General features: G+C 37.4%; 1 non-coding gene across 1 annotated transcript; it reads left to right on the top strand.

The window, feature by feature from the left end:
- Nucleotides 1-3049: 3049 nt before the first annotated feature.
- On the top strand, nucleotides 3050-3156 carry LOC112208727 (U6 spliceosomal RNA). Its single transcript, XR_002943304.1, has one exon. It is a non-coding gene; the product is annotated as a U6 spliceosomal RNA (small nuclear RNA).
- Nucleotides 3157-16501: the final 13345 nt, after the last annotated feature.

Below are 16501 nucleotides of genomic sequence, written 5' to 3' on the forward strand. Positions count from 1 at the left end.
GAATAAATGGCAAAATATCATAGGAAAAAATTTTTAAGATGATTCTGTTTATTAAACTATCTCCCAGTACATGTAGATAATCCCACCATTATTTTATTATAGAAAATCTACAGTTGTTCCAACTTCTAAAATGCAATTAAGAACTCCAGTTATGATAATCTTTAAGGCTCATTCTCCTCTAAGATAATATGTCTCTACAGCTTTTACTGTCTTTGAAAATCCTCTCTGTCACATCTCCTGAAGAAAACAGTTTCTTGTCCAGATGAATTACAGTGAAAAAGGAAAAGCATTTATCTGAACATTAAAATCCCTTTCCATTACAATCCTGAATTCTTTAGAATAATTCTTGTTCATTTGGGTAATTTCCTATTACCTTAAAGCAGTATACTTGTTATTCTCATAAAGCGGATGTACAATTCTACCTGGTGTAACATGAACTCTGGAACCAGGTTGCTTGGGTTTGAATCCTAAGTCTACCAGGTATAAGCTCTATAACCTTGAACAAGCCACTTAATATTTCCATGTCTCAGGTTCCTGATCTCCAAATAAGTACAATAAAAATAATTACATCAAGCCCTTGATTTAAAGTTTAAATCAGTTAGTACAAGTGAAATGCTAAGAACATTGTTTGGCCGGTAGTAGCTGAGAAAATGGACCTGTAGTAACTGCTATGCAAATATTCTTTGAAATAAAAACAAAACAAAATAAATATGCCAATCTTTTTACCAGATTGCATGACTATTCAGTCTTAACAAAGTTGGCTAAGATTAGGCCAACGTCATCCAGAAAAATGTCCTCAGTTATAAACAGTAGGGAAATCTTAGAAAGAATGATTGAAGCACACAAAGTAAACAACACAGGAAAATTAGTGATATATGTGTCTGCAGAAAAACGAGAACCAAGGGTTCCTGAGGTAGATGGTTAGGCATTTCATGTGTGTAAAAGATTCCAATTATAAATCTGGAAGACAAGGCACTGGTAGAGTACCTGACCCTAATAAATAAATACTCATTAAAATTTTGCTTAATTTAGTATAAATAAATTTAATTAATTATTCAGTTAACTGGTAAATGAAATAGTTGTTTGACTATAAGCCAAGTCACTTGACATCTCTAGGTTCTGTTTCCTCAACTGTTAAATAAGGAAAATTATCTAGATCAGCATTTCCTTAATTGTGTTCAACTCAAGACTGGGTTCTTAGAGTTGTTAATCAGCTCTTGGAAACAAATCCATGATTGAATAATTTTAGGAAAACCCATATGCTATCTTTCTCTTGCGTTTACAAACAAACTGGTATGGTAGACATTTTAAGATCTTTTATTGTAAGGAAATTTTATTTATCTGACAATTTCCCAAACTTAATTGACCATTGACTCCTTTCCTCTGGTTTCTAGCCTATTGGTATTTCACAGAATTACTGCTATTCTGAACAAAAATTGGAAATAATACTACTCAATGTTTGGTGTGTGGCTCAGTGTCAGTCTGCAAATTATTTACCAGTCTATAACAGAATAAGTACAAAAACTAAGAGCAGGCATTTAAAAACTTTTATAGCAATTTGACATAGTAATTTTATGTTTATTGAATCTAATAATGAAAATCAGGGATTGTATTTTGTAGGTTTTCCCTTCATTGCTTTTTTCCTTATAAATTAATTTTTATTAGTTGTTTTTTTTTTTTTTTGAGATGGAGTCTTGCTCTGTAGCCCAGGCTGGAGTGTGGTGGCATGATCTGGGCTCACTGCAAGCTCTGCCTCCCAGGTTCACGCCATTCTCCTGCCTTAGCCTCCAGAGTAGCTGGGACTACAGGTGCCCGCCACCGTGCCCAGCTGATTTTTTTGTATTTTTAGTAAAGACGGGGTTTTGCCATGTTAGCCAGGATGGTCTCGATCTCCTGACTTCGTGATCGGCCCACCTCGGCCTCCCAAAGTGCTGGGATTACAGGCGTGAGCCACGGCGCCTGGCCTTTTATTAGATTTCACTTAGTCTCTTGTACACTGAAAATTTTTTCTGAATGTTCACAGCAGCTTTATTCATAACAGCAAAAAACAACAAAAAAATTAAAATGGGTTCTTTACCACAGATAGTTTCAGAACACCAATGTCATCTCCAAAAAGATTCACATTATAAATCCTTCCACTAATTCCATGCAGAAGTCCATGAAGATGAAGCTTCCCGGGTTCTACTGCAAACTTTTATCAGAATTTTTAGAATCATAGGGAATCTACATTTTCACAGCACCCAAGTAATTCTGACTATATTTTGAGCATTACACTGTGAGCAACCTGATGGGAGAAGCTGTATTTTTATTTATCTTTGTTCCATCAGTAACGAACCCACAGTAAATAAATATGTTTGTAGCATATGTAAATGAGAAAAATCAAGTAACGATATGGAGTCTCTGAGGTCTATGTTCATGGATAGTTTAGAGTTAAACAAAACCGGAAACAAATTACTACCCCCAAAGAATCAAATCCTATACATCACTTGTCAGGAAAAAAAAAAATGCCATTCTCCAGACACTTCCACTTACAGCCTACTTCATGTTTTAATTATCTTGAAGTGGGTGGGATTTTTCAGAATGATCCTGCAAAACTGTCAATCATTTCTCTTCTTATCCAAGCATAGCACCATAACAGAAGTTGATCTACTAAACAGCTTCTTAGTACTGCAATTTAATATAAAAATACACTCTCAGTCCATGTCATAGCCAACATTATATTCACTATGTGGACACAAATAATTTGAACACTTTGTTAAAATATACTTTTACTAGTCCTTGCCCGGTAAGGCATCAATCAGTTTAATTTTACTGTGGAATTTTTGTACATGTTTTCATGTTCATATCTATAGAAAGCTAAATGTTTAAAGTCCAGCTTGACATGTTTCTCATATTTTTACTCTGCTAATAAGTCAAAATATGTGTGTGAGACATGAATACCTTAGGATATTGTGTGTCTGTTTGTTGAGATGACCCTAAACTCTGACCCTAAACAGTGGTCCTCCACTTGGACCACACTTTGGAATTGTCTGAAGTACTGAGAAATACAGTGCTTACTTTGGCAGCACATGTACTAAAATTGGAACAATACAGAGAAGATTAGTGTGCCCCCTGAGCAAAGATGATATGCAGACTCATGAAGCATTCCATGTTTTTGAGAAAAAGAAATGCTTTTACATTGTTGGTGGGGATGAAAATTACTTCAACGATTGTGGAAGACAGTGTGACAATTCCTCAAAGCTCTAGAAGCAAAAAATACCATTTGACCCAGCAATCCCATTACTAGGTATATACTCAAAGGAATATAAATCATTCTATTATAAAGATACAAGCATGTGTATGCTCATTGCAGCACTATTCACAACAGCCAAGACATGGAATCAACCCACGTGCCCATCAATGATAGACTGGATAAAAAAAGTGGTATATATAAACCATGGAATACCATGCAGCCATTAAAAGTAACAAGATCATGTCCTTTGCAGGGACATGGATGGAGCTGGAAACTGTTATCCTCAGCAAACTAACACAGGAACAGAAAACCAAACACCGCATGTTCTCACTTACAAGTGGGAGGTGAATGATGAGAACACATGGACCAACACACACTGTGGCCTCTATGGGGGTTGGGGGAAGGGAGAGCATCAGGAAGAATAGCTAATGGATGCTGGGTTAGATACCTAAGTGATGGGTTAATCTGTGCAGCAAACCACCACAGCACACATCTAGAGTTTCTGATTGAATTCATTATTGGAGTGGTCTGAAAGTCAGAATTTTTAAGGCTTCTTAAATAATTCTAATATATATCCTGAGTTGAGAACCATAAATAAAATCAGGTGCAGTTCTTATAAAAAAAAAAAAACTGCAGTAATTATGAGAGATCCCATATCCAAGGTAAATGGGTGGATTTGTATTTGAATTGAATTAGAGAAAGGACAGCTGTGAATCCACCATGAAAGGGTTTCTTTTCACTTACTGAGAATTAAGAAGACTGATGATGTTCAGTCTTAGGAGAGAAACGTACATCCGTCTCTACACTCCTCACCCGTTTCCTCTGCACACCTTCAGCAATCATTATTTGCTCATCAGACTAAGGTTGTTTATGGGAAAAAAAAAAAGTTAAGAGACAGATAAAAAGGGACCGAAAGAGATGAGAGGGACAGAGTAAGACAGAGTGAGAGAGAATGTCTTCATTAAATTACTAAAACAAAACAAAACATTTATCACTCTTTCAGCTTCAGGCCCTCATCTCTAATACACTCCTGAACTACTGGGGTCCTGAAGGCATAAAGTTCTTTTCTCAGGCTCAGATCCTTTCACCTCTAGATACAGCCAGAAGTCCTGGAGAGAGGAAGGGAAAGGAGTAAGGAAGAAAGAAAGGAAAAGCATTACTTTGGGGGCAAGAGAGATTTGTCTCTTCCCTTTCCTTCCTGCATGTATGGAGGGGCAAGGAAAGACTTACTTGACCTTCAGCCAGATAACGGCCTGTGGCTTTCTCTTACACACCCAGAGGCCACATTCCTTGATTCAATCTACTTTCAGCTGCACAAGCTCTGTGCCTTCATTTCATTAAAAGGGTAGTTTCTACCACAAACAAGTCTTTGTTCCTGGTACTAGGGTTAGGCCCGGTAATGCTTCAAAATCTTAAGAAAAAATTTAAAACCCCGATTTTATATGTAGAGAACCATCTCTTTTGATTAAGAATATTTTACATCATAATGAAATGCAGTCAAAGCTGAGGGGCAATTTGTCCTCTGGGGTATCACTTCTCTGAGTTCAAAAAAATATTCCTGTTTGTTCTAAATCACCTCTAAATTTACTTTGATTTGCAAATTCAATGTACTTTGTATAAACAAACACTGACAATGAATTAACAATACTATATGACCCCTTTCACTGAATGAATATAGATTTTCATGCTCAGATGATATTTGTTCCCTGTCACATATTTTACTTCAGATCTTAATGAGTAACCTTGAGTCTTAATAACTTTTCCTTTAAGCCAAGCTCTCTTATTTTTCTTTGATATTTTCATCAACTACACAACATCCCCTGTAATAAATGAGAAAAGGAGAGGGTGCCCAGTCACAGTGGTATTCTGTCCAGATAGGAGCACGTTTCTATCCTGTCTACTTCCTACTGGCAAAAGCAATGCGTGATAATTTGCTGCCAGTATTACTCAACCTTACCATACAGACAAATTATGTTATCTACGAAATCCGCTCTAAGGGAAATTATTGTTCTGTTTCAATCGATTTCTTCATTCCTCACTATCACCAAACCATATTCTCCTTCAATTGATTTGTATTTAGTACTCACTCAACAAACCTTAATTGAGAACTACCATGTGCCAGGCATCATTGTGTATTTAGGAAATAGTTTAGACTCTTGGTATCAACTCTCAAAGAACTGGACAGCTCACTTGGGTAGAAGAAATAAGAAAACCAAAGATTACAAAAAAGGAAATAGACAGGAAGACTTATTTGACAGACAGCCATAGTCTTTCCATAGGCCTGCAGAGAAAGGTTAGAGCAGCTAATGCATTTTGGCTTGGGAGAGAAGAGTAAGAAATAGTCTAGAAAGACTTTAGAAACCAGACAGAGAATAGAACAGGCGTAAAAACTGATCCCAGAGTAACTCCACATTTAAGGAGTACAACAGAATAACAGTATGAACTGTGATTGGTGTGGGGATATTTTTGAAACAATGTAAAGAGAATTTGAGTATAATTATAATCAGAAAGTAAGGGACCAATGTCTTTAAAAATGTATGTAAAAATAAGGCAAGAACTGATGAACCAAGGTCTCAGAAGAGGTAGAACATGGGACTGTCTCCTACTCTATGGGGTCACCACAAGGGCAGGTTCCAGGCATGGATTACATCATAACACTTATACCACTAATCTCTGTTTAGAAGTGAAATCCCATAGCTGATAGCAGCCATTAAAAGGCATGGGTGACATATGATGACAGTAGAGAATATAGAGACAGTGTGTGCAGGTGTGCAGGAAGACTAGATTTGGACATTGGCTGTAAATGACTTAATGGATTCAACCAAAATGTAATGAGCACTTGTATAGAGGCCACGGATGTGTGTCATTCAGATGCCGTTTCTGGAGAACCTGACCGTTTGGAGAGAAGAATTGACAGAGAGCCCTGGTTGCTGCCCCTTTGGGTCAACTGCACAGTCTTGTCAAGGCCACCCTCCTGCCAAGCTTTTCTCAGTCAATGCCTGGTCCCAGCAGTGCTACCGATTCTGACCCATTCCTATTGGATTTCTGTAACAGGTCACTTTTGCTTTTCCATCAGTCTAGCTGAGATCTTTCTAAGAACTGTGCCGCAGTCTATGACTCTTCCTACAAAATCCTTTCTCCCTTCTCTCCTTTCAGCATTGCAGTCTGAAGCCTTTCCTTGCCTATACCTCCTTTCCCCCCATTTATCCAACACTGGCAGTTCCTACCATAAATCTCTTGTACTTATAATTCTGTCTTGGCATCTGTTTCTGAGATAGCCCAAACTAACTCATGGGATTAGTTTAAGGGCTAAGGATTTTTAAAAACTGACAAAAAAGACAAAGTTTCTACCACCAAAGGTAGGAGAATTCATTGTTTTAAAATATAGAACATTAGTGGGTATATCTTGCTTCTATTTTCAGTTTCTGTAAAGAGAGTGATCCCTTTCTTTCTTTTTTTTCTTTTGTTTTGCTTTACTTCATTGCTTTAGTATTGGTATACCCTAGGATACCTAGGGCTGCTTTTCATATCTCTCAATTTGAATTTATACTGTTTCCCTTACATCTCTGCCAGTATCAGAGTATCATTTTTCTTTACCTTTATGAGCAATCTCATCATTTATAATTTGTCTCTCAAAGCTGCCCCTTGGCACTGTGGCAGAAAGTGAGTCATCCTACATCTATGAAATCTAAGATGATTCTGAGATAATTTAGTAAAGATTAACTATCTCACATCTTTCCCCCTCACTCTGTTTTTCATTCTGGCTCCCTGCCCCTGGCTGACAACATGTGCACGTAACTTTACTCATTCTGAACTGCACAGGCTAGAATGTCTCTACACTCACATGCCTTTCATCAAAATCCTACATTGATTTAAAATGCATGAGTCACTTTATTCATATCTTGGGTTTTGTTTGGGAAAATGCTGATGCTAGAAAATAGGAGTCTCATTTCTTCCCCCTCCTTTATTTTTAATGTTCCTCCATAGCCTACGTAGCAATTCTGGTTCACACTTGGTATGGCCCATGGCTTGCAATGCTCCTTAGTCACAAAGGCCCAATGATTCACAGGTTTGGCAGGATTGCTACTTGATCTGGTATGCTGACCCTTTCCCTAAAGGTCTTAAGTCCCTCCTTCTTTGTGGAAGGAAAAATTGTTCTTCTGGTATATGTGTATGGAAAGGAGTGGAAAGGGAAGAGGATTTAGGGTGAGATTGAGAGGACAGAGGCATCTCACCATGGAAGTATGATAACTCACTGCCTCTCATGGATGATACGATCCATTTCATTTTCTGCTTTTCTGCTTTACCTGGTATAAAGCCTTATAAACCATTCAAAACAATCCATTTTGCAATAAAATGCTGTTGCATTCCAGTATGACTGTCTGTAGCTCAAGTTAAACTCGACCCCACATCAAAAGGGAGCGAAACGAGTCAGCTGCTAAGTCTCAGTGGACGCTCGTAGGTTGTCTTCAGGGCTTGAAAAATGTTGAAGGAAACCACATTTTAAAACAAAGTACATTGTATATCAGTGGACATGCTTCAATAGATCGGAGTGTTGCTGCAGGACTCCTTAGAATGCAAGCACTAAAGCTCTGTAGGTTGGTGCACAGGAGAGTCTAGTCTTCTGATATTAATAAATTTTTAAATTCAAGTAGATACAAAAATATGAAAAGATGTGAAGGAGTTAGGAACAAGTGTTAGGGATAATGAACCTCACTGGACTTAAGGGCATAATCTGAAATCAGGAGCACTCGGTAAGCTTCCTTACCTCCTTGGAGCCCTTATGGCAGTGATGGCAAAACAGTGAGATAAGATGCTATGGGGTAAAATGCCTGGCTGAACAATACTGCTCTCCTACTTTGGGAGGATGAATTGGCTCTGGTCTCACTGTGTCTCTCACTGTCTTCTAAAATTATATTCAAAGTTCATTTTTTGGGAAACATTCCAGACTAATCCTATTAGTCAGGTATGTTTGCATAGGTGTATTAAATTAATAAACATGCACAGAGATATAGATGTAAGGGTAGACATATAGCTTCTTCCATGTGTGCCAGTTAAGCTACTTTCTTCCTAGTGCATGGATAATAGAGGCTTTTTTGTATGTTTGTTCTGCCCTCTGCATTAAGTGGCTAACTCTTATAGGGCAAGGATCATAGCTACACAATCCACTGTCTCTAGACACCCATCTGAGAAAGGCAGATTATTCTTTTGTACGAATGGTGAACTTTACGGTCAGAAAATCATGGATCTACTTTTATACAAATTTAGTCAGATGATAATCTCTATGTACCTCAGACTCCCCTGCTGTAAATCAGGATCAGAAACAATTTCTTTATGGGGGTGGTCTGAGAATTCTGATAATGGAGGGCAAGGGAATGTATAAGGCAAAGGTGGTGTGGAATTTCACAGTGCTGTTTTTTCACTACTCTAGTCTTCCAGTTTGCAAAGAGATTCCATTTTAATCCATTGGCTGTTTATTGAGAACACTTTATTTCTCCATAAGAGCTAACTCTGCCCCCTTGTGCTGAGTAAAATAATTTTTCTATTTTATTCGGTTTAATTTTATTTGCATTTAAGTGTTTATACCTATTTGAAAAATCATATCCAGCTACTCTTTTCAATAAGTCAAGTTATATAAGTGTATTTTCTTTAATAGGTTCCCTGGAGTAATTTTTCCTTTTTTTCATATTTTTTTCCTTTCTTCAATTCATCTGCAACCTTTTATGTTTAAAGTGCAATTCTTCACAAGGTCCCCCTGATGCTATTCATTACAGGCTTTTCTCTGTTGAGTACTGTCACAATTAGTTTTACTGTCCAATCTTTACCATGTCATAAGGAATAACTAAGACTTAAGGGTCAAAAGACCGAAATGAGATAGCAAGAGCTGAGGGCAGCGCTGAAACTTTTTGAAGAGTGTAACAAACGGATCCCCATCAATTCAAAAAGTGTACTTGGGAGTTTCACAAGGATTGCCTCTTTTTCTGATTGAAGATGTGTTTTCATTGTTCTGATCAATAAGTGATATAGGTCCTTTTTTAAAGAGTTGAGGCATAAATGAATAAAAACATTCTACTAGATTCCATGGGAAACAACTCGTCCTGCAGAGCTAAAAGTCTAATTGCTTAGTTAAATAACAATACAAAAAAACAGGATACAATTAAGAATTACCAATCTAATTGACCAAAAAAATGAGTACTTTTGAACTTCTGAGGATATGTATATTCAAGTGGTCTGAAAAAAGTAGGTGATGAAACTTAAAGTAGGCCTTGAAGGATAAGATCTGGTGATGTATTAAAAATAAATTCAGTAGTTCACAGAATTAATGACAGAACTGGAGAACAAGGCTCAAGGTTACGGGAAAAGAAAATGCCCCAAACCACCTTAGAATTGGTTCTGAGCAGGAAAAAAAAAAAGTCTGCTTCCAGAGAGAGAACTTGTACCACTTGCTTCTCAAAGTGTCTTAAGCATAGCCAGTGGCCCTGGGGTATTTTCTTCCCAAAATGTAGGTCTCAAAATGTAGCTTATGCCACAGCTGAAGGGGAAGCTGAGAAAGTCAGTTTCCTCTCCAGTAGTGGAAGTAATCTCTTCACTGAGACATCAAATGTGGTTAGAAGGGGAATGGAAATCTCCAAACATACACATGGATGGGCAGATATCAGGCGGCCACTGTGAATGGCAAACACTTGCTATCAGCAGCCTCTTTTCAGTCAGCATCAGCTCATGAGACTTCAAAAGATTTCACAGGAAGAGTGTATCCGTGTTCTCAAACTCTCAACATTTCAGAGCTAGCAGGGACATTAAAACTCCTTCAGCCCAATCTTTTTAATAAGTAAACCAAGTCTCAGAGACATGAGAAGCTATATCCAGGGTCACACAGCTGATTACTGGTGCAGCCATGATTAATGCTCTGGTCTTCTAATCCCTACCCGGTGTAGTGCTTGCGAATCTGTTCTATGGGCAATTATAAGAGAAATGCGCAATTATAAGAGAAATGCTTACTTCTTGGAAGAATGAAAGCAGCATCATATCTTCTCTACACTTGAGAAAGGCTTCCTTTTCTGCCTGTCAGATGCAAAGTTCTAGAAAAGTCAGGACTGCTCTGCAGGCCTTGAAACAAACCCCTATGGGATTATTCTCTTTCACCAGCCCCAGGTCATGCTCCTTGTGCCCCAAGGCTCCACCGCTGGTTTACATTGTGTTTGACTACGACTGTCACCCAGGCTGGAGTGCAGTGGTGCGATCTAGGCTCACTGCAAGCTCCGCCTCCCAGGTTCACGCCATTCTCCTGCCTCAGCCTCCAGAGTAGCTGGGACTACAGGCGCCTGCCACCGTGCCGCGCTATTTTTTTGTATTTTTAGTAGAAACAGGGTTTCACCGTGTTAGCCAGGATGGTCTCGATCTCCTGACCTTGTGATCGCCTGCCTCGGCCTCCCAAAGTGCTGGGATTACAGGCGTGAGCCACCGCGCCCAGCCATATTTTATTCTCTTTTATAAATCTGAGCACTTCCTTTGGGATAGACTCAGTGGCAATGAATTACTGTATTAAAGAAAAGCTCTGTCCTTCACTGACATGTGAATTTGTACATTTCACTTCTCCTTTCTGAGACTTACTTTCCTGATCTGTAATATCAAGGTATATATCTGTCAGTTTTTTAGTTTTGTTTTGTTTGTGTTTTTTTCTTTTAGGATCAAAAGAGACCACCAATGCACTAAATAGGTACATCATAAATGTTCACTGAATGAATGAAAAGTGCATGTTTCAAAATATGTATTTATTTGTAGATATAAGAAAATCAAGCTCTCTCACATCCTCATTCTCAGTCATACGCTCTCTCTCTGTCTCTTTAGCTCGCATTCTCTTTTCTTTTCTCCTTTCCTCACTCTGTTCTTTTGGCCCGCTTTCTATTCTCTCTCTTTCTCCCCCAATGTCTCCATAGTACATACATAAATAATATACAGACATCTACAATAGATATGTATGTTGATCAAAAAAGCAGGTACTACTTCTATCCCTTTATCCATAAACATGTTATTAAGGAACATAAAACCTTGCAAGTCTCTACCAAGAAGCCACAGCTGTTTATCCTCTTTATCCTCCAGTGTTTGGCCTCTGCTTCCAGTTTTGATGTCAGGATAAAGTTACCATTCTCACCATTTCTTTGGTTTAGTAGTCTCCCACACAACAAAGTCCTAAGCATGTTTGTGAATTGGGTACCCACCTATGGCCTATTGAGCACTGGTCTTAGCACACTTACACAATATGCATTTTGCCTTTACTCTACAGGAGATATTAATCTTCCTTTTTTTTTTTTACCACATACCCTTTTTAAAAATTTATGTTTTCCACATACACTGGCTTGAATTTTAATTTTGTGTTTTTGGGTCTATGATCCTAAACACTTTATGTCTATGATCCTTTCTGCTTTTCTCAAGCTTTAATGTGCTTGAAACACCTTCTTTCTTAGTGTTCTCCAAATAAATATGCCATCGATGTTATTTATTTAGTTTCCAGATTTCTAATACAGACTTTAATCTCTGCCCACCACTTGTCACTGAAATAACTTCCTAAGTAAGTATGTAGATGGACCAGTTCTTAGTAGAGAAATTTCCATCTGTGTGTAAGTAGTCACATATTTTATCCTGATTGTTTTGCTATCAGATTGTAATTCCTAATATTCTAAAAGTGTTGACCTATAAAAGTTTCAATTGTACATAGTTAAATCCACTGTATCTACTGTGAAAAGAGTACAAGACTTGAAGTCAGGAGCCATGAGCTAATTTCTGCCACTGAGTGATTGTAGGCATTTACTTTTCTTTACCTCTCTAGGCTTCAGTTCCCACAACTTCAGGATGAAGCTTTAAATTAAATGATTTCTCACTTTCCCTCTAGCCTTTAAAAAATCCATATACACCTGTCTTGAAGCTTGTTTAAACCTATCTTTAAAAAAACTTTTAAAACATTTTTTAAAGTGTTCAGAGACAGAACATATAAAACACCTTGGAAAATAGTTCTGGAAGATTTTGCATCAGAGGCTATTTGTAGAAATTTGGAGATAAACTCTATCTGCCACAGAAGTTAAGAAAAAAAGTTGTTTTCACCTCAAGTAACACCTACCTATCAGCTCATTGGGAATGCCTGCATGTTTATGATACCCAACGTGTAGGATAGGCCAAAGTGAACCAATTGTCTCTTACAGTTTTGCTATGAGAACTTTACTACAACTAACAACTCATTACTCAGAGTCATAGGCTCTGAGTCATCCTTGACTTCTGCTCTTTGCTTTCTCCATTCAATCAGCTGCCACATTTCTACCCACTTTCAGTTCCTCACAAATTCTGTACTCCACACCTATCACCCAAATTCAGGCCCCATGAACCATTAACTAGATTATTTTAATCATCCAACAACTACCATTCCTGCTTCCAAGATCTACCCATTTTTTAGAATTTATTTTTTTAATTTTATTTTTCACTCAAAGCAAAAATGGTCAATATCCATTTTTAATTTAACCTACATAAGTCTATCAGTTAAAATTCCTTAACTATAACTCTGATCACATTAATCTCAAACACAGCCATTAGCTTACTAATGTCTAACAAAGTTTAAAATCCTTTGGTCTATTAAAAATTATTCTGAGATTTAATCCCAACCATCTCCCTTATCTTGTATTCTGCTGGGTCAAATTAATGTTATTCAAGCTCCAAAGTTAATCTTTTCTTAAAACACCCCTTAGCTGTTACAATAAATCTTCTGATCCCTCAAATTAACTCCCTCAAAGAACTCATGACTTTGTAGCAGAAATCATAATTTCTTGTGTACCCATTAGATCACTTTTTATTGAAGGAAAATAGGGAGTATATTTTCTTTCAATATTACAGCCTCCATTATCACTTGGAGAGAGATTATTATATGAGTATAGCATAAACAGATGATTTTCCTCTTTCCTATGGTAAAAAAGAAATTAACTTTCTTTTAGGTAAAAGTAGCGATGAAATTATTTTGATACCTTATATTTTAAATACAAAATTAAAATTAAAAGGTATATCACATTTATATATCTTCTTTTAAAACATCATACAAGTTTCATAAGCCATTTCTTTAGAGAGAAAGATATTATCTTTATTTATTTAATAAAGACATTTCAGTTTCAGAAAATGTGTTTTACTTATTTATTTAATACATGTGTTTCAGCACTTTGCTAAGTAGTGATATTCTCCAAGTTCAATTCCAATCATAACTCATTGGCTTAGCCATCAAAGTTTATCTTTCCTTTTGAACTATGCACAAGATAATGCCTATCCTGTCCATCAGTAAAAGTCATGTGAGTTTCTCTACTTTTCAAGTAAGTATACTTTCCAATCCATCAGGTTGAAGAGCAGGATTAAATACATATCAGGAATAAATAACTCCATTAGTCAAAAAAATAGACTCATCAATCAGCTTCGGAGGTCAAACATTTGACAGGTGCCAATGAGCTTGTTTCAATATCACCTTTCAGAAATAAAGACATTAAAGAAGTTAATCAAGGTATAGTCAAGGAGACTACGAACCTAACTGAGACAAAAGACACTAGTTGGTTCCACTCAAGGTTCAGGACAAGCTCAGAACAAGAATGTACTTTATGATATTGTTAGTTGACCCAAATAACTAAAATTGGTGAAATATTTAACATTTTCATAAAAAGTGGTATTAAAGGTTGTTCTAAGATATCAGAGCAGTATATATATTTACTATTATTATCAATCTAGTCAGGATATCCATTGCCTCTTTAAAAAGAACTACAACAGGCAACCCACAAAATGGGAGAAAATTTTCGCAACCTACTCATCTGACAAAGGGCTAATATCCAGAATCTACAATGAACTCAAACAAATTTACAAGAAAAAAACAAACAACCCCATCAAAAAGTGGGCGAAGGACATGAACAGATACTTCTCAAAAGAAGACATTTATGCAGCCAAAAAACACATGAAAAAATGCTTACCATCACTGGCCATCAGAGAAATGCAAATCAAAACCACAATGAGATATCATCTCACACCAGTTAGAATGGCAATCATTAAAAAGTCAGGAAACAACAGGTGCCAGAGAGGATGTGGAGAAATAGGAACACTTTTACACTGTTGGTGGGACTGTAAACTAGTTCAACCATTGTAGAAATCAGTGTGGCGATTCCTCGGGGATCTAGAACTAGAAATACCATTTGACCCAGCCATCCCATTACTGGGTATATACCCAAAGAACTATAAATCATGCTGCTATAAAGACACATGCACACGTATGTTCATTGCGGCACTATTCACAATAGCAAAGACTTGGGACCAAGCCAAATGTCCAACAATGATAGACTGGATTAAGAAAATGTGGCACATATACACCATGGAATACTATGCAGCCATAAAAAATGATGAGTTCATGTCCTTTGTAGGGACATGGATGAAACTGGAAATCATCATTCTCAGTAAACTATCACAAGAACAAAAAACCAAACACCGCATATTCTCACTCATAGGTGGGAACTGAACAATGAGAACACATGGACACAGGAAGGGGAACATCACACTCTGGGGACTGTTGTGGGGTGGGGCGAGAGGGGAGGGATAGCATTGGGAGATATACCTAATGCTAGATGACAAGTTAGTGGGTGCAGCGCACCCGCATGGCACATGTATACATATGTAACTAACCTGCACATTGTGCACATGTACCCTAAAACTTAAAGTATAATAATAAAAAAAAGAAAGTTGAAAAATCTTAGCACTCAAAAAAAAAAAAAGAACTACAACATATAAGCAGAAAATTGGACTTTTTTGATATATTTGAGGAACACTTTGAGTCACATTTATTGAAAATGCTCATAGAAACAAATAGATTTTTAGCTGACTATCCTTGACAACACCTCTTTTCATATAACCCCTGGTATTATGAAAAAAGAAAAAAATATTTTATTTGCTTTATTTGAAACACATGAAAATCACATAGTCAAAATGAGGTATTATGTATCTGAAAACCCAGATACCTCTCTCTCTGCTGTCTGCTTGAGACAGTCCTCACTACTCACTGCTCTTGCCAATAAACTGGAAGCCAAGGTCGGGAGTTTGACATTCTTATTATGTTCTGACTACAGGATAGACCCTTAATTCAGGCAACTGAATGGCAAATACCTACAAAAAGACTTGATATGGTTTGTATCTGTGTCCACATCCAAATCTCATGTTGAATTACAGTACCCAATGTTGGAGGTGGGGCCTAGTGGAAGGTGATTGGATCATGGGGGCAGTTTAGAAAGGATTAGCACCAACCTACTAGTGCTGAACTTATAACAGAGTTCTCACAAGATCTGGCTGTTTAGAAATGTGTAGCTCCTCCCCCTTCTCTCTCTTCCTCCTGGTCTGGCCATGTAAATGTGCCTGCTTCCGCTTCACCTTGTGTATGATTGAAAGTTTCCTGACACACCTCCAGAAGCCACCATGCTTCCTGTACAGCCTGTGGAAGAGTGAGCCAATTAAATTTGTTTTCTTTATAAATTGCCCAGTCTTCCTTATAGCAGAGAGAGAGTGGACTAATACAAGACACCAAAGAACCACAGGGTATCACTGAAACCTTTTCAAACAAGTGGAAAAAAAAAACACTTAAAGTTTATGCCCAACACAAGTCTTTCACAAAACTTCCAGGTGATGAAAATTAATCTTGTTTGTTTCTTGTATTTATCATCTTCTTGAGGACCAGATTTAATTTCCACAGAATGAAATCTGGGGAAATTAATTCCCCAGATTTTTGCCCCCTCATTAGACATACTTAGCTGAGTCAGCACTCCACTCATATATAAACAGCAAAAACAACATATGACAGATAGCACATTTCTTTCTCTCAGGCTCTTCTTGCCTTCTACAGAAAATCTTTCACTGTCCACTACACTATCAGAAAATAATAAAGGAGGGACTATCTCCCCACTAGGATCCTCCTCCCAACCTCTACTTCATCAGATAAGGATCTTATTTTCCAACTCAAGGGAGCATATTCCACTGGCCACATTTCAAACCTGGGTGCTAATATTAGGAAACTGAGCATTTAGAGCACTGCTTGTGTTACTTTTATAGGGTCAACCTATATTCTTAATAAGCAATATATTTTTGTCTGTCTCAAAGGATAGAGCACTGGGAATAAAGAGCAAGCATCAGTGAATGAACTCAGCAGCCACAAACAAATTACCAGAGACGTGTACCTTCCTGAGAGGCAGAGAATTATAGAGGCAATGTTGCATGATG

Source organism: Pan troglodytes, chromosome 2 (assembly GCF_028858775.2).
Source record: "Pan troglodytes isolate AG18354 chromosome 2, NHGRI_mPanTro3-v2.0_pri, whole genome shotgun sequence".
Taxonomy (NCBI): domain Eukaryota; kingdom Metazoa; phylum Chordata; class Mammalia; order Primates; family Hominidae; genus Pan; species Pan troglodytes.